Source organism: Glycine soja, chromosome 19 (assembly GCF_004193775.1).
Source record: "Glycine soja cultivar W05 chromosome 19, ASM419377v2, whole genome shotgun sequence".
Taxonomy (NCBI): Eukaryota; Viridiplantae; Streptophyta; class Magnoliopsida; order Fabales; family Fabaceae; genus Glycine; species Glycine soja.
Genome location: NC_041020.1, coordinates 3,875,099 through 3,889,049, shown reverse-complemented (window position 1 = coordinate 3,889,049; position 13,951 = coordinate 3,875,099). Strand labels below are relative to the sequence as shown.

General features: G+C 32.2%; 1 long non-coding RNA gene across 2 annotated transcripts; it reads left to right on the top strand.

The window, feature by feature from the left end:
* Positions 1–694: 694 nt before the first annotated feature.
* LOC114399786 lies at positions 695–4,322 on the top strand. 2 transcript variants are annotated; one of them, XR_003663822.1, is made up of 3 exons: positions 695–1,127; positions 2,465–2,571; positions 3,847–4,322. It is a non-coding gene; the product is annotated as an uncharacterized LOC114399786 (long non-coding RNA). The 2 variants fall into 2 exon arrangements; XR_003663821.1 differs by lacking the exon at positions 3,847–4,322 and having other exon boundaries at positions 2,465–2,677.
* The last annotated feature ends 9,629 nt before the right edge of the window (positions 4,323–13,951 follow it).

Genomic DNA, 13,951 nt, shown 5'->3' with positions numbered 1-13,951 from the left:
AAAATAACAGACCCCCTTGGTAAATAAGAATGAAACAGACCCATTTTGATAATTAATTTGTAAAAGGGACCCAATTTGGTGATTTTGCCCCCTTCCACCGCTTCGCAATCTCCTACTTACCGTGTCTCACTGTTGATCCCCAACCAACGAAAACCCTTCCAAAACCTCTTTTCATCCACGTGTCTATACTTTACAGGTCGACGCACCGAGATTCAGTGGTCTGTTCAACAGAGAGAGGTCGCTATAAGTGGGACCCACGCACTGACCACGATCCACTTGGTCACTGAAGTTCGATCCAATCCGTTACAATTAACAGAGCTGTTATTTTTTGTATGCTGTCTCTATGTTATTCCTTCAAAATTATATAATTTTTATTATTTTTTAAAATTAAATGTTACTATTAAATATTGATAGAATTGTTATTAAGCAATACAGGGATAGCATGAGGAGGGACAATAAAGAACTCAAATTCTCGCCAGTAGTTATGCATTATTATTTTGATGGGACAACATAGGGATAACATGGAGAGGACATTAGAGAAGTCAAATTCTGGCTTGGGATTTGGCTTCTTTGTTGTCCTTTCCCATGTCATGTTGTCCCTGTGTTGTTACTTCAAAATCGTTTGTGATTTTTAAAAATAAATATTACTATTAAATATTAACACAAGCACAACATCAGGATGGACAGCAGAGAAGTCAAATTCTCGCTTCGAATTTGGTTTATGTGTTGTCCCTTCTGATGCTATTTATGTGCTGTTCCTTATGTCTGATCCTCACTCCAAACAAACAACAATTGAAGCCTCTCTCTCATTTACACCTCACTCTTCTCAATCTCTGCACGAATGACACAATTGAACCCTAAAACGACAATGGCGCGGGGACAGTGCCGTTGCTGCGTTTGGTGACTGATGATGCTGCGCGTCGTCGTCGTGGACGGAGGTCGCATGGGGTGGAATGCGGCCGTGTGCATTGTGATCAATGAATCATAATGAGGAAAGAGGATTGTTTGATTTTGTGATTGAAATCGAAAGAGAAAGAAAGAGAGAAATTTGTTGTGATGGCTGAATTAGTGGCCCGAACAGGTCGACATCAGCAGCGATACGAACACGGTTATCGCCTTATTGCCGGGTTCGTGTGCTTTACTTTTTTTTTTTTCTTTTTGAATTAACTTTGCTTTTAGTTTTTGAAAAATGTCGCATTTAATTTCATTCCCGGGTTTTAATATCATAATTTTTGGTTTTGAGGAGGAAAGTTTGGAATTTAAAGAATATAGAAATGAAAAGTTATGATTTTAGATGTCTGGACTAAAATCAAAGATGACTCATTTTACCGAAATTAAAAACACCGTTAAGCCCAATGCTTGAGGCGAAAGTGGGTTGATTGTTTCGTTACTCTGTTGCATATGTATGTTGTATAATTCATAGGCTAGCCAAGTTTGATATTCACCAAATGGGTAGTTTTCTTATAATGGGTAGTTTTCTTTTATATATATATATAAAGAGTATTTTTATTTATGAATTCATTTATCGATTAGGTCGGTGTAAAAGAAATGGGATTTTGTAGGGGTTTTATGGAAAAAACGGTGTATTGATTTTCTTACTGATTAGGTTTCTGTTTTTTTTTTTTTTTGTATTGTGGAGTCATTTGTGATAGATCGTTTTTTTTTTTTTTGTTTAATTACCATTGTGTTTGGTCATAGGGCAAGGAGTGGAAGATATGGAATATAGATTTTTTGTGATGTTTTGTCTTGCAATTGAAATAGTCATTTTTGTTGCATTGGCTTTAGTGTGTATTTGACTTGTATTTTTAGCCATGCATGGAATCCTGCAATTGACAATTCATGCAGCAAGTAGCAACCATGTGCCTCTTGGTTAAGATTCTTTGATGCCTTGACATCTTTTTCTAGTCCATGCTTACTATTTTCCTCAGCACCTGGTCTTATCATCTCTCAACAATGCTGAATGTAATTTGTAAACTTCATGTTGGTTTGTATGTTAAGAGTTTTGTTGGTTTTAAGATTTCATTTGTAAGGATTGGACTTCCAAATTTCATATAGATTGAATAATAACTGAACAGAAAACATTACTTGTCTAATTTTCATGAATATGGTTGATTTTGAAGATCAGTTTCACTGTGAGTTGATATGGATTTGTTTCATTCTCACTGTTGTGTTTGGTTATTGTCATTGTCGTCTATACTGTTAATTTTTGTCGTATTAGTGATTTCTTACACTTAAAATCATTACTTAATCCAACTAAAATCAAGTTGCAAATAGGTATCCAAAAGAAAAGAATAGAGAGATGTTTTTCATCCAAATTTATTGGCCTTTTAGCTGAAACAGCTTTTACAAATTACAATGTTAACCAATTTTCTTAACTAGGAATAAGGAATTATTTGAAGTTTGAAAAGTTGGATTCATATGCTTAGAGATCTGATCTGATCTGTAGATGCTAATTGTGTTGCAGGTGTGTTCCATTTAGGTATAAAGATGACTGTGGAGACTCTTGTTCCGAGAAGATTGTTGAAGTGCTTATGATTAATTCAACTAGTATCGGGTCTTTTGTTTCCAAAGGTATTAATGTTAGTAAAACAAATATACATTGTGTTTGTATTATTTTACTGAGTTATTACTTGTGCACTGCACTTGCAACTAATGATTCATCTAGAATTTTCTGATACATTCATTAGTTTTGGAAGGATCAGAATATCTAAAACAGCTATGATGCAGAATAATTTATTATTAAATTATTAAATTCTTATGATATTTAAAAAAAAAACATTGTTAAGAAACATAAGCACACATCCTGGTGTAAGTTTGGCATCAACTTCCTAGTCATGTTGTGTATACTGTTGTTATTTGTTAATGAAAACATTTCAAACCTATTTTGGGATGACAGGTACATTAACTTTGAATTTATATCCTCTCTTGCTCAAAAGCAGGATACAGTCCTGTTAGAGAAATATAGGCATAATTTGTTTTGCCTATTTCATGGTGGGAGTCTGCACAATTAAGATTTGTGTCTATCTCTCTAGCAGGATGGTCCTGTGGCACCAGAGGATGTAAATCCATTAGATTTCTTGTGTCAAAAACTACAACGGTCACATAAGATTCCCACTAAAACTGTATATTGAGCAAAACTGATGTAGTTTGTTTCCTTTCAATTATTCATGTTCTTGTTGTATGTGGAAGTTATCATTGGTTGTTATTGTGTTTTTTGACACTATTCATAATGGCCTCTTTGAATAAAGGAAAGAAAGTGCAAGCCTTATGTATTGGAGTGATGATGAGGACGAGTGATTGTAGTTAAGTGATGATAAAAATGGCTTGGGTTGGACGGATATTTAATAATAGTTTTTTTTTATAATTATTAGTAATAAAATCTATTATTAAATATTTTTCTCCCTCAAAAACTATTTAAGTTATTTTAACTCAAGTAATTTTAATATACACAGAAAAAATCCAATTAGTTTTAGACTCATTCAATTGTTTAATGTAAAATCAAACATTTGAATATTTTCTTAAAAGTACATTAACCAGTATTTCAACAAGATTTGAGATGATTTTTTTTTTCAAAAACTCTTAATTGGGCTTGTAATGAATATCTATTCCTATATATTTACATGTAAGTTTAATAACTCCACCAATGGTAAGGAAATTAAAACCATAAGTTCAAGCATAAAAATAATTTTATTGCTAAATACAATCCAAGTATAATTATTTTTTTTTATTCCGTAGAAACTCCATTGATAAGCGTTGGTTGCACTTTAACAATATTATAAAACTAAATTGTGCTAGATAGCTACACCATTGTCCAAATGAACAAGAAGAATGAATGGTCATTTTCAGGGAAGAGAGATTCATTGGATCACACAAACACATAGAATAAAGCTGCTGCTCTTGGTTTCCAAACTTGTTTTTTTTGCGGGATTTGCACCTTGCAACGAAGACTTTTGGCTCCTTATCATTTTTTTTTCTCAGTGTCAGATTTCAGAGAATATAAAGTGACAACTCTCCTTTTTCTGAATATTTCAATTTATAGCATGCACTTATGGCTTTTAAGCATGCCACAACTAACTCTCAATTCTGCTCTGACCACTACCTCAGTACTTCTGTTTAGGACTTCTTTGCCCATCATCACCACACTAGACTGTTTTGGTTGAAAAATGGTTTCAGCACTTTTCAGTGTAACATATCCATATGATATGACAAATGCATAGCTGACATCCATGATTTCTAGACCAATTGAGGCTATATTCAGTTTATTTTATTCTTTGATCTCTTGTAATTTAATTTTATAGTTTTATCCAACATTTTTTTCCAATTGAATGCTGTATCAAGGTTGTTTTTTGCAAACTCAAGTTATGTTTGGATCACCATTAATTGTTTTTTCCTAGGAGAGTGTTGAACATATTTCTAAAGAAATAGTGTTATTTATATCTTTTATTCAAAATGTATTTTTTTTATAAAGTTAGCAATGCTAAATGGTAATTAATTCAAATAATATACACTTAATTTGCAAAATAAAATCCATCAAAATCTGAAATTAGATCCTCCCCTGCCCCTTTTGTCTCCAGTACAAAAAATATAATAAGTACTCAAAAAATAAGAAAAAAAGAAAATGATAGAAAAATAAAGTAAAAAGAGAAAGAGGGAACCAAAAAGAGCAACTATTGACTAAAGAAGATCCAAGTCTTCCAAATTTATGGTTGTAAACTTTAATCTAAACCTGATTATTATAAATTTGTGACACAATTCTTTTTAAATAACATATCGTTATAATTAAACCGAAAGTTATGAGATTAATTTCTTAAAAAGAATATAAAAAGTTAAGGAGTAAATGATCTTTCTATGTGCTACTTTATTCACATAGACATGAATTAAACTCTTATCATGTGCTTAAAGGACCCAAATTACTTTATCACTATCACATCTTATAGGTTGAGACGCATAAATCTTTAAGACAACATCCCTTGATTTCACCATATAATTTACACCTACACATTGTTTTGTTTAGTTGAAAATGAGAAGAAAGAAGATAAAGGGAAAGACTAAAAATATGTTTCTTTTACTTGTTTGATTAGACATTGAAAAGGAAGAAAAACACGTGTTTGTTCTATTCATTCAGGCAAGTGCCGAACTCTATCATATACTTGAAAGACCAAATTAAGCTACTAGCTAGTTACTTGTATCACACCTCAAAATATTTTTTTTATACACGATATTTGTAGTAAATTCACATATCCAACAGTGCCCTTTATAATCATCCATGGATATGGCTCAAAGTTACATTATTCACACTAACATAAATAATTTTTTTTTGTGTTGGATTAATTAGTCCCACAACGATATAGTACAATCTAAAATCTAAATCAAAATTAATGTGATTAGCACAAATTTATTAATTCGGTTTAAAAATTAAATCTCTTATCTTTGTTGTTTTTAATTCTAACAATCTCAATGCATACTAATATAAAAGAATCGGGAGAAATTTAGATAAATTTTTAAAATTTTGAATTTTTCGTAAATTTGTCTTATAATTATATAAATTTTTAAACATACTTTTAAAAAAATATTTTACTGAAAATAGCAAATAAACGAGTCTTCAATTTCAATATACAGCAATTAATAAGTTGCAAATTCATTAACACTTGAGGATTTGAGTTGGTCATATATTTTCTTAGTTTTATTGGTCGTAGCACACACTAAATTGACATAACATATGCCAGAAGTCCATAGAATTATGGGTCCAGTAATTTTCCTAAATATGTGTCATAATTATAGATTAAAAGGTAAAGCAGTTGTTCGGTTTCTGCTGTTTCAAATCTCAATTGTTCAGTAGTAGGGCAGTGGGCATGCGTACACTTGATTAATTGATATTTTTTTAAAAATATAAGTACACAATTGAATATGATGACAAAATTAAAAAAATAAAGGTAAAAAAAATGAAATCTTTTAAATTTTAGCCAACAACATTGAAACTCATGAGATTGAGAGCATGTGAAACTGTAAGGTTTCATATCATGCATGCTGGCCTGCCAATTCATATTATTTTGACTTTTTGGAATATTTATTAAATCATTATTGAAGTTTATTCTAACTTCTTTTTATATTATTTTATTTTCAGTCAAATTGATTGCATTAAACAGATGTTAATTTTAATATTATCAATAATTCTTAGGACACGTGATAGCTATTATTGATATCCACTTTATGCTCATCAATACATAAAATTCTCAAAGAATTTAAAAGTTCTACGTATGCAAGTGATCAATTAATTAACCAGGACCGCAATCTTCCATTTAGCAATTTTTCCACCTTCCCAAGTCATCAAGTTAGCTCTTCGTCTTCATAAAATATTTGAGAAAGAGGAAGAATGATCATATATATATCGTTCAATTATTGGGGTCATCTAAATGAAAGTGAAAGATAATCACGCATTATGGATTCAATGCGTGCTGCCCCCACAAAACAAGGAAGAAAAGAAAACAAGTTTTGTGTTTACATATATATGGTTTAAATGAATGATTTATATCCTAGCCTAAGACTATAAGTTTACACAGTGTAATAGCTGATTTTCCTCATGTGACATAGCGACATGATGGAATCAAAACTTCATTATATTAATAAAGCCCACTACTCTAACATGATTTATGTTCGTTGTTTAGTGGTCACACCATCTTGTGACCCCTTTTGGGCACTCCCTCGGAACGTGAATTAGTCTCGCTTTTCTTTCACAATACATGCCAATCTCTTTCTATCTTAATTTGCAATATACAATAGCTATTTTTGAAGATTTCCAAAAAAAGATAAACTGCATTTATATTGGGAATTCAATTTTTATTATTAAGGTTTAGATGACTTAAATGTAAAGTGAAAGATTACATTTTACTAGATAAACCTTAATTGAATAGATGCATTAAAAGTTATTTTTATTTCAATTTTCAAAAGAACTTATTTATTATAATTGTTGGCAATCTTCACTATAAATAGAGAAGAGATTTAGTGGAGAAACAACACATGAAGAGAGAGAGTGTGAGAAGAGAGATTGTGAATCAAAGTCACTTTATTGAGAGAAAAGTGTCTTTGTGTGAAAGTGTTATCATTCATTGTAACTATTGAGTGAGGTACTCAGGTTTATAGAGTGATACACTATTTGGGATGAGTTACAATCTTGAAATCATTTTTGTGATAGAGAAATACGTTTTGAGACGATTCCGTTGACGTAGGCAAGAGGTGTCGAACCACATTAAATTCTTGTGTTTGTTATTTTTTTTTTACGTTATAATCTTTGTTGCGTTCTCGCGATCTCTTGTGGGTCTGTGTACTTTTATTTGTGGGAGTGTTAATTATCCAACAGTGGTATCAGAGCATTGATTTTCTAATAGTGGTATCAGAGCTATGGCTGGGAGCACACAAAGGTTCGAGATAGGGGAGAAGACATCACGAGGATACAAATATGTTGGTTCAAAGTGGGGATGCAAAGTGTACAAGAGGAAACACTTGGTATTGCGAGGATAGAAAAATAAAGATAACATTTGTTATTTGGATGGTCAAGTCTTAAAGAGGAACCATGATAACAAAGTGAAGAAGAAAGTGAAGTTTTCTAATGTTGTGAAAGTGTTCGGAGATATATCCGTTGGAAGGAGAGTTTGTTCACTCTCAAATTGATTGAAGGATATTTCTCTTTTGGCTTGAGGGAGAGAAATGTAGAGTTTCAAACCAAAAGATAAGGTGCATGCATATTGAGAATTGAATTTTTATCACTAAGGTTTTGGTGACTTAAATGTAAAGTGAAAAACTGCATTTTACTAGATGAACCTTAGTTGAATGGATGCATTGGAAATTATTTTTGTTTCTATTTCCAAGAGAAATTATTTATTATACTTGATGACAATTTTCACTATAAATAGAGAAGAGATTTAGTGGACAAACAATACATGAAGAGAGAGAGTGTGAGAAGAGAGATTGTGAACCAAAGTCACTTTGTTAAGAAAAAAGTGTCTTTGTGTGAGTGTTATTATTTCTTATAACCATTAAGTAGGGTACTCGGGTTTGTAAAGTGGTACACTATTTGGGGTGAGTTACAATCTTGTAATCATTTTTGTGATAGTGAAATATGTTTTGAGACGGTTCCGTGGACGTAAACAAGAGGTATCAAACCACATTAAATTATTGTGTTTGTTATTATTTGTCTTACGGTGTAATCTTTGTTGTGTTTTCACGATCCTTTATGGGTGTGACTAATTTTATTCGAGAGAACATTGATTATCTAACCATTTTTTAGGGTACATATCCAAAATTCAAGTTTTGTTTATGATAAAATTACAAAATTTTATTCAACTTTATAAACTAAGAAGCTTATAATTATGTCACAAGTTAGGCTCGTTCATTAAGTTCTTAATATAATATCTTTTTATAGTGTAACCCCGGAGATATTTGAGTGATTTTTTTCTTAATTCATTCATGAAAATGCCCAACACAGCTCTTACACGAGCATACATGATGCTAAAAGAGTGTTACAAACTTACAACAGTGCTACATTGAACAATGAATGGTCAAGCAGACATGCTCAACACTAGCTATACTAACAAATAGCAACCTGAAATTACAAGCAATAGAGACAAGAAAATTGAGAAATCACTTCTTCTAATTTAAATAAACCTAGCATTAATTTCCTCAATTTTGTTTCCTTTATAATTCCTTTCATATCTGTACATGTTCACCAACAACTGAAAACAGTATGTGTGACTTTCCTATTGAATCAATTTATTTTAGAGTAAAGTGATAATAAAATAACTAATAATAGATCTCTATTTAACACTTGATTAATCTCTTTTCCTATTAGATTAATTTATTTTGGACTAAAGTTGTACTTTTAATTACGACTACATAAACCAAGGATTAAACCTCAAATTTTGGATGAAATTTAAGTGTTAAATTACTTGTGTCAATAATTATATATATATATATATATATATATATATATATATATATATATATATATATAAAGAGAAATAGGATAATGATATATATTAAATATTAAATTTAATAAAATTATATTTTTAATACTTTACTTATTAATCAATCAATTGATTATTATGTATGTGATATTGTCATGATGAAATTTTTATTAATTTAACCATTAAATATTGATATCAACTAAAGGTTCACGCACATCAAATTTTAGATATATAAATCAAGTATTTGCAGATATGAGATATAACGATAAACGTTTACTTTTAATTTTTCAAAGTATATATGTTAAATTAATATTATTTAATAAAATATTAATAATTTAAAATTTTCATTAAAATATATAGACCTAATCTAATTAACAAGATAATTATATTTATTGGTAGGTTGAATAAAATCATTACTTCCTCTTTGTTCCTTTATAATTATTAGATATTTGGAGAATTTTTATTCCTATCTATTTATTGTTTATAAAATTCAAGATCATATTATATGTATTCTTTTATTAATAATACCTTACTTGCCTCGTTATCTTTAACCAATTTACACATGCGTTTATTGTGAAATGAAAAAAAAGGGATAAAATAAAAAAAATTTATAACTATTTTATTACAATAAAAAATTAATGTATTTTTTATTTCTACGAATCAACCTTAAAATATAGATAAAAATGAAGATAATATATTAAAATGAAAGGAATTATTTTACGGAAAAGTAACTTGATTTTCCCCGATCTATATATCTAAATAGAGAGGGGGAGAAAATATTTGATTAATTTGTTATCTAAATTATTATATTTGAGTTTGCATTGAACACGTAGAATGGGGCAGAACTAGCTTGGAAGCATCACGTGCTAATCATTCAAAATAATGGGGTAAAGCTTCTTCGAATTCAGAAGATGCATGGATTGCTTCTGAGTTTGGTTTATGCTCAAAAGTGAGGAAGGTACCCCGTGATGCTTCAACTTTTTCCATGTGGTCGTGTATCCCCCTTTTTCAAGTATCTGCTTCAACAGTCGATCACCATCAAACCCCAATTCTTTAAGTATATGGCACCAATAATCAAATGATTTTGACCTTTCCATATAGGTGGAGTACTACTATAGCATGCTTCAATATATTATTATAAACCTATTTGTTTTTTTACAAAGATATTTTACTTGAAACACGTTGCACATACACACGATCATCACTAGCATAGAGTCTCGCTGGTAGAGCATCTCCAATAAGAGGTGCTTCCATGATTTCTTAGACTAAGAAACGGTTTTTTGTAAATTCTCCTACATTGAAGCATAGTAACATGACAAAGTGGATTCCTTCATTGTTAAGAATAGTTTCTTATATAAGAAACTCTAATGTTTGGATTTCTTGCGATTTCTTACGATTTTTTGCATTGGAGTAAAATTTTATGAGTTTCTTATGAATGATATGGCACTGCAGGGCCCACAAAAAGTGATGCGGGGACCACAAAAAGATGATTAAGAAACTCATGAATTTCTTGCATTGGAGATGCTCTTAATATTAGACTGTTGATGCCAATAGAAGTTAAGAAGTTAGTGGTAGTTTCTTGTAAATAGGAGTTATGTTGAGTAGTTATATGGAATAGTTTTAAATATATTGTAACTGCAGTAGTCTATATATTGTAACTTTGTAACTGCAGTAGTTGAATTTGAAGATTAAGAAAAAGAGCATTCTCTCTAAAACTTGTATGTCATTGTTCTTTTTAACAATTGGTATCAGAGCTCCATTGTAGGGGCCTGATATTGAGTGCATGTGAGGAAAACAGTGAGTGTGTGAGAAAAACAGTGAGTGTGATTCAAGAAAGAAACTGCAGTTTTTCTTTCTTTCGAGTAGAACGAGTTGAGAAGAATGGCAGAAGGTGGGAGTAGCAGTTTCGTGCAGCCTGCAATTCCAAGGTTTAATGGTCATTATGATCATTGGGCAATGTTGATGGAGAATTTTCTCTGCTCCAAAGAATATTGGGATCTCATTGAGAATGGGATATTGATGGTGGCAGATGGAATACAGCCTACGGAGGCACAATGCAAATTGATCGAGGAGCAGAAGTTGAAGGACTTAAAGGTAAAGAATTACCTTTTCCAGGCAATAGATCGTGAAGTCCTTGAAACAATCCTCAAGAGGGACACGACAATAAATATATGGGATTCAATGAAGCAAAAATTTCAAGGTTCAACCAGGGTCAAAAGGGCTCAACTGCAAGCTTTACGCAAAGATTTTGAGATTCTTCAAATGAAGGAAGGAGAAACAGTGAATGCATATTTTTCTCGTACTTTAACCATAGCCAACAAAATGAAGGCTCATGGTGAAAGTATGAGTGAAACAGTCATTACTGCAAAGATTTTGAGATCAATGATCTCAAAATTTGATTATGTAGTATGCTCAATTGAAGAATCCAACAACTTAGACATGATGACTATTGATGAGTTGCAAAGTAGTCTTCTTGTTCATGAGCAGAGGATGAGAAGTCGTGGAGAAGAAGAGCAGGTTCTGAAGATCTCCCACGAAGACAAAGCAAGTAGAGGAAGAGGTAGAGGTAGAGGTAATGGTTCATTCAGAGGAGGTCGAGGAAGGGGAAGACAATCATTCAATAAAGTTGTTATTGAATGTTTCAAATGTCACAAGTTAGGACACTATCAATATGAATGTCCTGATTGGGAGAAAAATGACAATTATGTTGAATTAGAGAAGGAAAAAGATGAAGAATCGTTATTAATGTCTTATGTTGAATTGGAGCAAGACAAAATGGAAGAAGTGTGGTTCCTTGACTCCGGTTGCAACAATCATATGACTGGAAACAAGGAGTGGTTCTCAGAACTGGATGAAAGCTTTAGCCAAACTGTAAAACTTGGCAATAATATCAGAATGGTTGTTGTGGGAAAATGTATCATTCGTATGCAAGTGAATGGATTTACTCAGGCAATTTCTGGTGTCTATTATGTTCCTGAACTTAAGAATAATCTATTGAGCATAGGGCAACTTCAAGAAAAAGGCTTAACTATTTTGATTCAACATGGGAAGTGTAGGGTATATCATTCTGAGAAAGGATTAATTATGCAGTCAGATATGAGTGGAAATAGAATGTTTTTTGTGTTGGCTACCATGATACCAAAAGCTTCTTCGTGTTTCCAAATTGTATCAGAAAATGAATCTCATCTTTGGCATTGCCAGTTTGGTCACTTATGCTATAACGGATTGAGGACACTTTTTGATAAGAAGATGGTAATTGGGTTGCCTTCGGTCAAGATTCCAAAGAAGATATGCATAGAATGTTTAACTGGAAAGCAACACAGAAACTCTATGCCTAAGAAGAGTTTATGGAGAGCATCAAACAAGTTACAACTTGTGCATGCAGACATATGTGGGCCTATTAAACCAGAATCAAATAGCAACAAGAGGTACATCCTGAGTTTTATTGATGATTTCACTCGTAAAACTTGGATTTATTTCTTACATGAAAAATCAGAAGCTTTTTCCATGTTTAGAAATTTTAAAGCTCATGTTGAAAAAGAGATTGGTGCATATATTGCTTCTTTGAGGACAGATAGAGGTGGTGAATTTACCTCAAATGAGTTTGTAGAATTTTGCAAAAATAAGGCATTAGTAGACAATTGACTGCAGCCTATACTCCTCAACAAAACTGAGTTGCAGAGAGGAAAAATAGAACAATAATGAACATGGTGCGTTCTATGTTAGTTGAGAAGCAGGTTCCTAAAATGTTTTGGCCCGAAGCTGTAAAATGGAGTGTGCATATCCTCAATAGATGTCCTACTGTGGCTGTGCAGAACAAAACTCCAGAAGAGGCATGGAGCAATGTGAAGCCAATGGTTGATTATTTTCGAGTTTTTGGGTGTGTAGCTCATGCACATGTCCCAGACCAGAAGAGAAGCAAATTAGATGAAAAAAGCAAGAAGTGTGTTTTCTTGGGAGTAAGTGATGAATCAAAGGCATACAGATTACATGATCCAATTTCCAAGAAAATCATCATTAGCAAGGATGTGATTTTTCAAGAAGATGAATGCTGGAATTGGGGCAAAAGCAATGAAGAATGCAGATCAGATGTTTTAAAGTGGAACGATGATGGTGATGAGAATAACATGGAAGAAGGAATAGAAAACAATGAAGAAGAAGGTAACATTGAAGGAGAAGGCATTGATGTTGATACAAGAAACTCAAGTGAAACTGGTGTTTCTTCTAGTGAATCAATTGAAAATGATTCACCAATTTTGAATGAAGGGAGGGTAAGAGGACCACCATCTTGGGCAATAGACTATGTAACAGGTGAAGGTTTGTCAGATGAAGATGGTCTGAATGCTATGATAATGCTCACTGAAGATGACCCACTTACATTCGAACAAGCTGTCAAGAGTAAGAAGTGGAGGGATGCAATGATGGCAGAGATAGAGTCAATAGAAAAGAACAAGACTTGGGAGTTAACTATTCTACCGAAAGGGGTGAAGCCAATTGGAGTTAAGTGGGTTTTCAAAACCAAACTTAATGAGAAAGGAGAGGTAGACAAGTACAAAGCAAGGCTAGTGGCGAAGGGGTATGCACAAAAGTATGGAGTTAATTATACTGAAGTTTTTGCTCCAGTTGCTAGACTTGACACCATTCGATTAATACTTGCTTTGGCAACATAAAACAATTGGGATGTTTTTCAACTAGATGTAAAGAGTGCATTTCTTCACGGTGAACTCAATGAAGAAATCTTTGTGCAACAACCATTGGGATATGAGAAGAAAGGTGAAGAAGGCAAAGTTTACAAGCTAAGAAAGGCATTGTATGGCTTGAAGCAAGCACCAAGGGCGTGGTATAGCAAGATAGAGGCTTACTTTGTTCGAGAAGGCTTTGAAAGGTGTTTTTGTGAACACACACTGTTCACAAAGTCGAAGGAAGTAGGTAAAATTTTAATAGTAAGTCTTTATGTTGATGATTTAATATATACTGGAAATGATAAAAGT